We start from the raw sequence: 14,199 nt of genomic DNA, 5'->3' as shown, positions 1-14,199 counted from the left end.
TTTTATTTTGTGAAGTACAGCAACCGTTGGCTTCTATTTAACTTTGTTAATGAGGGACAGAACTAGCATGGATAAATTCAACCCACGACATGGTCCTATAATCTTGTTTTACCATTTGTTTCAGTGTTTTCTCTCTTCCTGTTTTACTTTTTCCTTTTTCATTGTTTGTTTCAAAAATTGACTACAAGCTTTAACTCTTTTACAAGTAGTTTTAATAGCAGAAAATTAATTTTAGTTCCTGTTTTTTTCATAAAGCATTTAAATTATGAACTCTTTCAAAAGCAGGCATCAAGTGAAAATGTGAAGAGGTAAGATGCACAGTAGCCACAAATTGGTTAATCATCTCTTGAATAATTAACATTAGAGAAAGGCACAGTATAAAATTCTACAAAACTAGCCTCCAATAAATTACACGATTGAGTTCCAACTGGGCTCTGCGACTACTCTGGATCCTTGAGGATCTGACTGACTCACTGTTGAGTCACTGCATCCTGTGTCTATTCTCCATGAACTCTCAATTTTCAATGCATTCTTCCTCTTGATTTTCTCAGAAAGTAGAATGGAAGATCTTCTGCCAACATGAGAACGAAACGTTCTCATTAGTATCTTTCATCACCTTATAAATCTTTGCTTTTATATTCATACAGGCATCTTTTCCCTTACCACAGAGGTGGCTTTTTATGTTTTGAGTTATATCTTCCCACTCTTCTTGGACCATGCATCTCACATTTTCTCCTTATATAGATCTATAATATCCAGTGTATAAGTGCTATAGTTTATTAGTATGGGTTTATTTTCTTGTTCAAGTTCATATTTATAGAGTTTTCTTACAAAGCCAGTTGTGAGAATGATGAGGATATTTTAATAAACACAAAAACAAGAAATTGGGGGTTATAGTGATGTTTGTATAAGGATGGCATTAGTCACATGGATAATTAGTTATAAGTGGTTATAATTTTTAGGCAGCTTGCTTTGTATTCTTAAACAGATTTAGATCCAGAAGCTTGAAAGAAGAGCATTAAGGAAAATGTTTTGTATTCTGCACCCCCTGACAGTTTTTTCTCCTAAAATTTTAAAAATAGACTTTGTTTTAGAGCAGTTTTAGGTTCACAGCAAATTTGAGCAGAAAGTAAAGAGTTCCCACGTACCCCTGTTCCACACCAGAGTGGTACATTTGTTACAATCAATGAACTTCCATTGCCATATAATCATCCGAAGTCCATGGTTTATACTGGGGTTCCCTTTTGGTGTTATATATTCTGTGGGTTTGGACAAATGTATAATGATGTGTATCCACCATTATAGTATCAGACATAGTAGTTTCACTACCCTAAAAATCCTCTGTGCTCTATTCATCCCTCCCTCCCACTAACCCCTAACAACCAATGATCTTTTTACTGTCTCCATAGTTTTTCCTTTTCCAGAACGTCATATAGTTGGAATCAGATGGTATGTATGATTTTTAGATTTTTTTTTTTTTACTTGGTAATTAACACTCTGGGTTCCTCCATATCTTTTCACGGCTTGATAGCTCTTTTTTTTTTTTTCTTTGTTTCTTTTCTTTTTTTTGTTTTTGTTTTGAGACAGAGTCTCGCTCTGTCACCCAGGTTGGAGTACAGTGGCGCGATCTCGGCTCACCGCACCTTCCACCTCCCGGGTTCAAGCGATTCTCCTGCCTCAGTCTCCCGAGTAGCTGGGACTACAGGCACCCGCCACCATGCCTGGCTAATTTTTGTATTTTTAGTAGAGTCGGGGTTTCACCGTGTTAGCCAGGATGGTCTCAATCTCCTGACCTTGTGATCCACCCGCCTCAGCCTCCCAAAGTGCGGGGATCACAGGCATTAGCCACCATGCCTAGCTGATAGCTCTTTTCTTTTTAGTGCTGAATAGAATGTACCACAGTTTATTTATCCATTCGCCTACTGTAATGCTGAATAGAATGTACTACAGTTTATCCATTCACCTACTGAAGGATATCTTGGTTGCAGTTTTGGCAGTTATGAATAATCTGCTTTAAACATCTGTGGCAGTTTTTTGTGTGGAGAAAAGTTTTCCCTCCTAACATTTTAGTACAAGTGAAATTGAGTATAAATGAGCATAAGAAGCAATCCTAAGGAGGAAAAAAGTAAAAAATGTAGCCGGAGGGGGGATCCCACCATTTTACTTGGCTGGGACCCATCTTAATCAGAGGGGCTTTTTCTATTTTTAAGTCATTCATTTCTGCAATCTTTCCTTTACAGTAGTCTCAGAGATATCTTGCTAAAATGCAGATCTTAGCATTTCACTTCCCAGCTTAAAAGCTTTCAACAGTTCTCCACTGGCAATAGGATAAGTCTAATTTTTAAAGTAGTACCAGACAAGTACTCTTCATAGTCTGGTCCCAGCCAGACTATGGGCTTCATCACCTAAAACTGCCAGTACTCACAATGCCCTGTGACATTCCATTGCTTGTGTACTTTCTTCTCTTTAGAATATCTTTGTTCCAGTTACTTTGACTGTGTAACACATTGCCCTGAAACTTCGTGGCATAATCATTTTTTCTGCTCAAGGATTCTCTGGGTCAGGAATTAGGATAGAGCACAGTGGGGATGGCTTGTCTCTGTTCCATGATGCATATCTAGCCTTAGCCAGGGAACACAAAGGCTGGGGCAGGAATCATCCGAAGGCTTGCTGACTCACGTGTCTAGCAGTTGATGCTGGCTATCGGCTGTAGGCCTCAGTTCCTCCCCATATGAGCCTCTTCATGTGGTCTTTCCATGTAGGCTAGTTTGGGTTTCCTGACAGCATCGTGGCTGTGTTTCAAGGATGAGTATTTTGTGAAAGAAAGGACCAGACAGAAGTTGAATCATCTCAGAAGTCATGCTGTAATACTTCCACCTCATTCTGTTCAACAAGGCAATCACAAAGTCCTGCCCAAGTTTAAAGGGGTGGGGACATAGACCCCCCCACAACCTCTCCATGGAGGAAGGAGTGTCGGTGTCATATTGAAAGAAAGGCATATTGGATGAGACATATGTTGGTATAGTCATCTTTGGAAAATATAATCTGCAACAATCTTCCATCAAATTATAAATCCTTGACAAAATCCTATTTGAATAGCCAGGTCCAATGAAAATGTCACAACTGCTATAAAATCTTTCTGCATGCTAAACTAGTTTATCCTTTCACTATGTTCCCAGAAGACTTTGCCCATTTCCCCATTATACAGTTTATAATTTTGTATCATAATTATTTTATAAATATTTATTTTAAAATTATATAAGTGAATATACTCTTAATTTAAAAAAATTCAAATACAGAGAAAGTCAAAAGCTCCCTTGACTGTCCCTTACCCCAACACAGTCCCCTCCCCAGAGTGAACTATTACCAGTTTGGTGATAGTTCATACCTTTCTCTGTGTATTACATACATACGTGTACCTTTAGAAATATATAGAATTCACTTTGTTTTAAAACATTATTCTGCATTTTCCTGAAGCTTTTTTTAACTTAAGAATATCACTTGACTATCCTTCAGTGTATGTCAATATGTAGAGATTTGCCATATTTTTTAAAACTCCTGTAATCCTGGCTATCATAGTTTATTCCCTTGCTGATGACATTTTGATGTTTTTCACTGTTACAAAGAATGCTTCAGTGAATAACCTTGTGCACATATGTGAGTGTTTCTTTAGGGTGTGCTCCTAGAAATGGATTCTCTGGGTCATAATTTGTGCCCATTTTCATCGTAATTCATACAGCCAAACAGCCCTTCAGAATATCAGTATCAATTCACACCCTGGTTTGCAGCCTATTCACTCACATTCTCACCAACACTTGATGTTTTCAAGCCTTATGTTTTTATCACTTGGGTAAAAAGTTGCATTACATAGTAGGTATAATTTGCATATAGCTACATATTGAGTAGATATTTCTATTTCCTCTTCTATGGATTATCTGTTTTTTAACCTATTTTTTATTTTTTTTTCATTTAAATTGATTTTATAGCTATATATAGATATAGATATATATCAGATATATTTCTATATATCTATAGATATATACATAGATATCTGATTCTTTCTCTGCTATTTATGTTGCAAATATCTTTCAGCTTGTGAATTGTCTTTCAACTTTCTTAATGGTGTCTTTGTAGAAGTTTTATGTTTTATTTAGTCATATTTATTCCTCTTTTTCTTCATGGCTTTTAGTTTTTGTGTTTTTAAGGTGGCTTTTCTTATACCAAGTTAATAGAACATATTTGCCCATATTTTATTTTAATTATTCTGTAATCCATGTGCATTTAAAGTATTTGCGAATGGTTTTAGATAAGGGCATTGGGCAGCCAGTTGTCTCAACATTTATTGACTAGGCCATTTTTCTCAACTGCTTTGAAATGACTCTTTAAGCTGCACTAAATAGTATCTGTTTAACAACTCTATTCTATTCCATTGGTTCACTTTTCTTGTTCTGGTCTGTTTAATTTTTTGCAACAACTATAACAGCATACCATAGTGTTAATGTATACTATTTTATTTAACCAGTATTATCATAATGGTCATTTAGGTTATTTCTGTATTTTTGCTTTTATAAACAATGATGAAATGGCGTTATTTTCCCCTCCCAAATAAAATAGACTTTATATTTTTCCCTGATATGACACAGATTCTAAAATACATTATTCTGAATTTCTCTTGGTAAATTCTGTCCAGTTCACTAACTTATCCTGTCAACAGATGGTTCTAATTTCCATGTTATGATTTTGGCAACTTCAGCTCAAGACAAAAATAAAGTAGGAAAGTTATTGTGGTACAGAATCCTCAGTTCTCCTTTTCTCCCTTGCCTTTGCCCTCCATAGGCACGTGACGATCTGCTGTTCACACTCTGGCCTGCAGTAGAGAGGTCTTCCTCTCTACTCCCTCATACCCGCACTAGCACTAGGGACTTGTCTCACTGACTTGCCCCTATCCTCACCTCCAGAGGAACCTCTCTTTACTCATTATTCCTGGCTTTTCTTTATAGTTTTACTACATGTTTATACTCTACACAATATATATTTCGTTTCACAGGCTCTTGAACTTTATATAAGTAGAGTCATTATGAATTTATTTTTCTGTGACTTTTATCATTCAATATCATTTCTTAAGATTCACCTATTTATTTTCACTGCTGTAGGGTATTTCATTGTATGTATATATTATAATGCATTTGTTTATTCTGCTGTGGAATACTATCCTCATTATGTATCAAATTATTGTATTGTAAACAATGCTGTTTCTGCATTTGTATATTTGTACAAGATTCCTGGTTCTCATGGACAGGAGTTTCTCTAGGGCATATATTTGGAAGTGAAATTGCCGTACGGTTAGATATGAACATCTTCAAATTTGCTAGGTAATGCCAGATTGTTTTCCAAAGTTCTAGTTGCAGTTGCTGCGTGTCCTCACCAATTTTTCCCCTAGAAAAATCCAGTCTATTGGGTGGGTATCATTTGTTCTAAAATGTTTACCGTTTTTTTTTTTTTTTTTTTGAGACAGAGTTTCACTCTTGTTGCCCAGGCTGGAGTGCAATGGCACGATCTTGGCTCACTGCAACCTCCACCTCCCAGATTCAAGCGATTCTCCTGCCTCAGCCTCCCAAGTAGCTGGGATTATAGGCGCGCACCACCACGCCCTGCTGATTTTTGTGTTTTTAATAGAAACGAGGTTTCACCATGCTGGCCAGGCTGGTCTCAAACTCCTGACCTCAGGTGATCCACCCACCTCAGCTGGGATTACAGGCATGAGACCCTGCACCAGGCCTTAAAATGTATTTCTTATAATGAAATTCAGCATATTGTCATATGTCGACACATTTCATAGGTGTGACTCATTCACGTTTCCTCATCTGACGTGTCCATGTCTGTTGGTCATTTTTCAGTTTGGTTGTTTGTCTTTTTCTTAATTGATTTATAGGAGTTCTTTATTCTGGAGCCTAAGTATCACATCTCATAAACGTTTTTCCAGTTTGTGACTTGTCTTTACACTTTGTATGGAGTTTTTGAATAACAGAAGTTCTGAATTTTAATGAGGTAGATTTTTTCCTCTATGGTTTGTACTTTTCATATGTATCTTGTGTTATTTTAAGAAATTCTTATTCAAGACTATAAAGATAATTCTATATAGACTAACATTTTCTTATAGTTTGCTTCCCACAATTAAATATTTAATGCAGCTGGAATTAATTTTGGTGTATGATTGAGGTAGAAGTCCAATTTTACTTCTAAATGGATAGCCAGCTGTCCCAGAATCATTTATTGAAAAGTCTGTCCTTTCCCAAGTGAACTGCAATGCCATCTGTAACCTAAAGTAGATTTACACATATGCATGGAACTGTTTATAGCCTCCCTATTCTGCTCCGTCAGTGATATGACCGACCCTGCATTGATAAATAGTTTTAATCACGTCACCTTTGTAATAATTCTTGATGACTTTTCTTTCGTCAAGAATGTTTTGGCTTTTTTTTTTTTTTTTTTTTTCCTGAGACAAGTTCTCACTCTGTCGCCCATGCTGGAATGCAGTGGCACAATTGCGGTTCACTGCAGCCTCAACTTCCTGGGCTCAGGTGATTCTCCCACCTCAGCCTCCCAAGTAGCTGGGACTACAGGCTCACACCACCACACCTGGTTAATTTTTTTTTTTTTTTTTTTTTTTTTTTTTTTTTTTTGTAGAGATGGGGTTTTGCCGTGTTGCCTAGGCTGGTCTTGAACTCCTGGACTCAAAGGATCTGCCTGTCTCAGCCTCCCAAAGTGGTGGGATTAGTTTGGGCTATTTTTGACCCTTTGCTTTCACACATGAAAGTTTGTCAAGTTTCTTGAATAAAACCTGTTGGAGTTTTGATTGGCTCTACATTGAATCTTTAAGTCAATTCGGAGAAGTGACATTTTTATGATATCCAATCATTCTATTCATTTAATTCTTCCTTAATGTGTTTTTTTATAGTTTTTCATATAGGTTCTGTATATCTTTTGTTAGGTTTAGTCCTAGGTACTTATGTATTTTCATTGCTACTCTAAAATGTGTCATTTTATAAATTGCATTTTCTGTTTGTTGATGAAAATGAATGGAATTAAGTTTTGTATATTGATTTTGTATCCAGCAGACCTGCTTAATTCTTACCAGTTTTCCCAGTTTATCTGTAGATTCTTCTGGGTTTCTTAGGTTGAAAATCATTTAATCTATAAATAATAATGAACTTATTTCTTAATTTTCAAGCCATACACTTTGTATTTTGTTTTCTTACCATACCATGCTAGGTGGAATGACTTACACAGTGCTGAATGAAAGTGTGATCATGGACTTCCTAGACTTAATGAGAATGATTTAAACATTTTGTCATTAAGATACAGGCTTAATGTGTGTTTTTGCATATCTCCGTTCCTTAACAGTTTTATCTTGACTATATGTTGAGTTTCTCCATTTTTAGCATTTATATGGATAGTTACAGGGTTTTCTCCTTTAGGCTGTTAATTTCATAAATTAGTTGACTTCCAGATATTAAAATAACCTTGAATTCCTGGAATAAGCTGAATTTGGCTGTGATATATTATCTTTGATATATATTACTGGATTTGATTTGCTAATATTTTGTTTAGGAGTTTTGCATCTATGTCTATGAGTAAATTAGCTAGGGTTGTTTTTTCTAAAATTCTCTTTGTCATATTCTGATTCTGAGGTCATGCTACACTCACAAAAAGAGTTGGAATATATTTGCTCTTTTTTATACTCTGGACTAGTTTGTGTAGGGTTGTTTGTAAGGTGCTGTGAAAATAAATAAGGTGTTCTGTAAGTGCACAAACGGTGGTGCTGGCAGAGGGCTGCAGGAAGGGAAGGCGAAGCTGCACCCACAATGTGTCTCTCCCTGTGAAGACAAAGCACTGGGCTGGGCATGGTGTCTCACACCTATAATCCCAGCACTTTGGGAGGCTGAGGTTGGCGGCTCACTTGAGGTCAGGAGTTCAAAACCAGCCTGGCCAACACGGTGAAACCCCACCTTTACTAAAAATACAAAAATTAGCCAGGCATAGTGGTGCACACCTGTAATCCCAGGTACTCGGGAGACTGAGGTGGGAGGATTGCTTGAGCATGGGAGGCAGAGGTTGCAGTGAGCCGAGATTGTGCCACTGCACTGCAGCCTGGGCGACAGAGCAAGACTCCCATCTCAAAAAAAAAAAAAAAAAAAAAAAAGACGAAGAGGTCCAATGTAATCAACCTGCCACCTGGTAACTGGCTGTTTTCCCTGCTAGTGATGTAGCATTAGCTACCACTCCGGGCATTTTGGATGCTCTGCATCTGTGGCAGCCAGGTCACCTTGGTGAGGAGCAGTCATGTTGTTGAGCCCCTGCCTGTTGAGGTCATCCTTGCTACATGGCCCACTGAAGAACCACTGGAATGACTAGGAAAGAAGATTATTGACAGCCACTAAGTCGAACATTTTTCCCACCTGATTTTTGAGACCTCTTCCACAGTGAACGTCCCCTAGCAAGCATTTATAGTGAAATAAATATCTTCACATTGTGCGCACATCCTGAAAAGTCCATCCACATGCCTCCTTGTTACTCTTTCTAAGTCCCCGGCCAATACTCATTAGGTATCTTGTCTTCCAGGATGTCCTGTGTGAAGATATACTGTTTCCAATGCTGTCGACTAGGAGGATTCTCCTGCGGTCTTTCAGGAGCACTTCTGAGTGGGCTGTAGTGTTGCAGTTACCCACTTCTGGGTAGCGCTGGCATACTTGACGTATTAGCAATCCTGGCTAATTTCATGTTTAAACCAATCCTATACATACTCCTTTTGATTGACAATAGAGAATTATCCATGAAGCTCTAGCTCTAGGTGTAGGTTGAGGGAGAGGCAGTGAAGGAGTGGGATCATGCCCCATGGAGTATGAGCCAGCTGCTTGCATTGTTTACATGGGCTTCAGGACTGGTTTCATCTATGTCGTTTTTTTGTTTTTTTTGTTTGTTTGTTTGTTTTTGTTTTGTTTTGTTTTGAGATGGGGTCTCACTGTGTCGCCCAGGCTGGAGTGCAGTGGCTTGATCTCGGCTCACTGCAAGCTGCGCCTCCCGGGTTCACAGTATCCTCCTGCCTCAGCCTCCCAAGTAGCTGGGACTACAGGCGCCCACCACCACACCCGGCTAATTTTTTGTATTTTTAGTAGAGACAGGGTTGCACTGTGTTAGCCAGGATGGTCTGGATCTCCTGATCTTGTGATCTACCCGCCTCAGCCTCCCAAAGTGCTGGGATTACAGGCGTGAGCCATCGCACCGAGCCCTCATCTATGTCATTTTGATTTGACAGTGGAATGCTACTGCGTACATCCAGTTTCATCTTCTATGGATCAGGTAACACCCATAATGTGAGCTGACAGAGTCACTTGGTGTCCTGTGGTCAAGCATTCAGTCTTTATCAGGGTGTAGTAGCAAGCCAAGTGTTGTTTTTTTAGGTGGATAATAGTTGTAGGCAGAAGAAGGCATGACCTTACTCCAAAGCCCTAGTGGTCCCCTCCCAGGGGTCTGCTCTGTGATTTTCCTACTGCTGCCTGTCAGAGGCTCCATTGATCACCTGTCTGCCTCAGGCACTTCCCTTACCCTTGGTTCTGCTAAGTTATATGATCCGGGTGTCGGGGCAGCTTATCCAGTGGCCTGGACCTGCTGTAGGGCCTTTTGTTTGCTTTGGTCCTCACTCAAAACTGGCAGTAAATAGAGAGAGCAGCATACCCATGGCCTCCAAAGTTTAGAGAGGCCCATGATTATCATGTTTCTTTCCTTATGTTGGGCATTTCAAGATGCAATAACATGTCTCTGACTTTAGAGGTGATATCCTGACATGCTCCAGACCAGCGGATACTCTAAAAACGTCACAGATGTGGCATTCCCTTGAACTTTCCCAGGACTTATTGGCCACCTTCTACATACATGTAGCATCAAGAGTGCTTGCCACTTCTTGCATAAGTCCACTTAGCACTGTATCATCAATGTGATAGCCAGTGTGTTGCTCTGTGGGACAGACATCAAGAGATTTAAGGTCCCTCTTGCCTCTATTGAAGGACATAGCAGAGTTGACACAGCCATAAGGCAAGACAGTAAAGACAGTATACTGTTGTCCCTGTCACATGAAAGTTAACTGATTCTCATTATCTTTATTAATAGGGATTTCAGGAAAGTTTCTAGGTCGACACCTATATACTATAGATGTCTGGGGCTGTGTTGATTTGCCCTAGTAAAGAGCCCACAACTGGAACTATAGCTATGCATGGTACCATCACCTGATTATATTTGCAATAATCTACCATCTTGACAGTCCACGTGGCTTTTCAGAAAAACAGGCAAGTTATACTGGAATGTGGTAAGAATCACTACCCCTACAACTTTGAAATCTTTGATGGTGGCACTAATTTCTGTAATTTCCCCAGAAAGATTTTTAGAGGGGAGGTGGTATAATTATAGCGGTTCTGCCTGGTCTCTCTAATACCCTAATAACCTGAACTCCATGGGTGGTGGAAGCAGAGGGAAGAATTTTGCAGGTTACTAAGCAGGTCTGTTCTCACCATACATTCTGAGACCATGGAAATAACTAGAGGTAGGTCTGTGGTTTAGCTGGATTTGGAGTGAGGTAGCTCCTAGGCCAAGACTTCATGTGTCACTTGGTTTCTTAAGTTCCTCCTCTGGCCAGTAGACTACAGTGGCATTGTTAGATCTCCAGAAATTAGTGTCAGTTCAGAGCCAATATCGGATAAGTACTTATCTAAGTACGGTCATTGTTGTGAATAGCTTCAGGTACCTCTATGGGAGGCTTAGGGGAAGATTTACTGTACACACCTGTGGCTACATTGCAGGATTCATTCTCAAAGGGCTCAGACCTTACCCTCAAGAAGCTCTGGCTCTGTGAACTGGCCTAGGCTTAGGAGCTGGATAAGAGGCCATGAATCCCCTATAATGACAGTAGTTAGGTTTTGTATCTATTTATATTAAGCTCACTTAGTAGGCTGCCTATATATTTTCCACAGGTCCTGTGATTCATTAACCACCACCACACATCCTGAAAGTAAGAAAACAAAAAACAAAAAACAGAAAACGGATACCACGGCATCCCTGTGGCTTACTATGATTATCATGCCTAGCTTGTCTCCAAGAGTTAAGCACTGCTATTTGCTTTTACTGCTCCAGGACCCCAGTATTCCCAGTGAGATCAGGAAACCCAATTCCATTGCACCATCCCTGTTATCCCTGGTCATCTCAGCCTACAGATGACAACCACTACAGAGCTCTTCAGAGATGCTGGTGCCCCATCAAAGTATGCTTTTTAAATGCCTTAGTGAACAGAGTGTCCTCCAAGGCAATTAAAAGGTGGCTGAGCAAATTGTATGTAATAGATCCATCCTGACAGTCCCATCTCATGGAGCTTTTAAGCTCCCTCTCCAGTGTGCCAGAGAAGTGCCCTTTTTCTGAGTCCTACACACATGGCACATTCTCACGCTCTCATTCTTTTCACATCCTGTTGAGATGTTACAGTCTCAGGGAGGCTTTCCTGGACATTTTATTCAAAATCAACACCTTCCCACTGCCAGTGGTGCTCCTCCCTCTTCCCTGCTCATTCACTCTGTAGCACTTATCAGCATCTGACTTACTGTGTAACTATGTGTTTGTCTGATTTAGGAAGGAGTAGTGTGACCCAGGAGTCCCCAGACCACTCTCTGATATCCTAGTGAATCTGCCACTAGCACAGCACTGACTTTGGCCTGTGTTCTTTGGCCGCTTCTAGGTATATAGGCTGCTTTTCAAGCCATTGCATACAGTTTTTGTGTGTTGTTCATAAATTGGATGCATTTACAATGTCCTCCATTTTGGGGGAAGTTGCTGCCTGCCTTCACATTTCCTTAAAAGTGTCTTTATATCAATCATCAGAGCATTGCAAAGTGTGCCTCAAATTATAGAACTGACTGTAGAAATTCGAGAGGGTATCAACATAGTAACTGTGTATTATGTGGTTGACATTAAGACATCCAATTAAAACCTTTTTAAACTTAATTCCCCCCTCTTTTTTACTTTAAAAATATGAGAAAGCATGATTCATGCATGAAAAACAGATAAATGAGACTACTAAAGGCTTTCATTGATAAGAATGAATAAATAAAACAAAGCCACAGTTGCAGTAGAAGTCAATTAAAAGACCAGAAGGGTGGTAAGTACATTTAAACATGCCATTCTTTATCTGCAGTGGCCAACTTTTTTCATTATTGTGATAATTAAAAGAATATTAAGAGACACTGACTTTTGAACTATTTATGAATTTTAGGTCAAGAAGCCATCCAACCTAAACTCTTTTTCCCATTACTAATGAGTGTATGTATTATAACAATGTCATACAACCCCTTTGACAGTTCAAATTAGGAGAACGAAGACTAATCTAAACTGACAGATTCTTGATTAAAATGATCATGACCTCTCAAGTGTGGAAGTTCCAAGTTGACTTTTTATTAGAATGAAACAGCTGTATGTTTCCTTCAAAGGATAAGTTATTCATCCCACAGAAATTTACTAAACGCCTACTGCGTACTAAGCACTGTGCTAACTGCTAGGTAGTCAGTGGTGAACAAGTTCCTGCCTTTATGCAGCTTCCAGTCCAGTGGCTTAACAGACCTAATCAAACAAATGAGGTATCAGGATAGGGAGAGGACACGAACATGTACAGGAGGGCACCTAACCCTGCCTTAGGACGGCAGGGGGCGCTTTCTGGAGAAAGTGATGTCCAAGCTGGAACGAGAGGGATGGGTGATGATAGTAGCAGTAGCCAACACTCATGTTGTGTGTGCTGGGTGTACTTTTAAATGTTCGAGCTCATTTAATCTTCATAACAATCTTATGAGACAGATGAAGAAAGTCTACAAAGAGATTTTTTAAAATTTGCCCTCAGTCACAGAACTAAGAAGTGGCAAAGTCAGCATTTAGACCAAGCTGCTGGTGTAACCCCAGAGCCTATACGCTGATGTGTTTCAAACCTTTTGACTGTGACCCACAGTCAGAAATGCCTTTTATGTCATGACCCAGTATATATATATATATATACACACACGTACGTATATATATATACACACACACGTGTGTATATATATACGCTATATATATACACTATATATACGTATGTGTGTATATATATATACGTACGTAATATATATATATACACACACACACACCCCTAAAACAAGAGTTTCACAGTTTCACAAAACAATATTTATTGACAGTGTACTCTGATCTATCTTAGTCATTTTACTTTTTAAAAAAATTTAGATGTGACCCACAAAATTTATTTCACTACCCACTAATTGGTCACAACCCACATTTTGAAAAAACAGTTCACTGCACTATTTTGCCTACTACGCAGAATGAGCCAAACCAAGTGAGGAGAGAAGAGAATCTCAGGCAGCATGAACAGTGTGAGAGGCTGGGGTGGGAGGAACAGGAGGAGCGGGCAGGAGAGACTTGGCCAGTTGGGAGAATGGAAGGAAGTTTAGCAGAGCCTCAGGATGAGGTGGATGGCAGGAGAGGCCTTGAAGAGGTGAGCAAGGTCTTATATGTAAAGGTGACCATATTGCTTCCTGGCCTTTGGGCTAAGATCAGGTGTAGAAGAGGTGGCCATATGTTTATTGTTCAGTCAGGCCACTTTAGAGAGTGAAAGTGAAAAATTATGCCAGGGTAACAGATGTAAACCTGGAGCTTCCCTGGCAAAGTGGCATGTAGGATAAGCCATGTTGAGGAGTTTTTATTGCGTCTGAAAAACAATGGGGAGCCTTTGATGTGTTTTAAGCAAGGACATGATACAGCCAGATCCTTGCTGTAGGAAGATGACTGTGAATGCATTGTAAAGAAAGGACTGGAGGTGAGCAAGTTAGGGAAGCAATCAGGGGTCAAAACAGAATTAGAGACTTAGGACATTCCTAAAATGAAGCTCTGATCAGTCACAATTCTGAGAAGCTCCCTTAGGATAAAGTTCTAACAACTTAGTGTGGCAGGTAAGCTCCTTCCCACATTGGCCTGTGCTCACCCCTGCAGCCTCACCTTTAACCTCCTTTCTTCCCCCAGCCTCTGATGTTCCAGCTTGGTACACTGAACTGCTTCCCCCAAACACCACATTCTCTCATGCTTTGCACACTTCTCAGCAGGGAAAACCCTCCCCTTGCCTCC

The 14,199-nt window shown here is 39.6% G+C and overlaps 1 protein-coding gene across 4 annotated transcripts in view; it reads left to right on the top strand.

The window, feature by feature from the left end:
• Positions 1-14,199, top strand: part of ENTHD1 (ENTH domain containing 1) — a 151,487-nt gene that overhangs the window by 73,300 nt on the left and 63,988 nt on the right. The gene's annotated exons all lie outside the window — the stretch shown is intronic.

The sequence above is a fragment of the Gorilla gorilla genome, chromosome 23 (assembly GCF_029281585.2).
Source record: "Gorilla gorilla gorilla isolate KB3781 chromosome 23, NHGRI_mGorGor1-v2.1_pri, whole genome shotgun sequence".
In the NCBI taxonomy this organism is placed as follows: Eukaryota; Metazoa; Chordata; class Mammalia; order Primates; family Hominidae; genus Gorilla; species Gorilla gorilla.
This window is presented reverse-complemented; position numbering and strand designations above follow the sequence as displayed.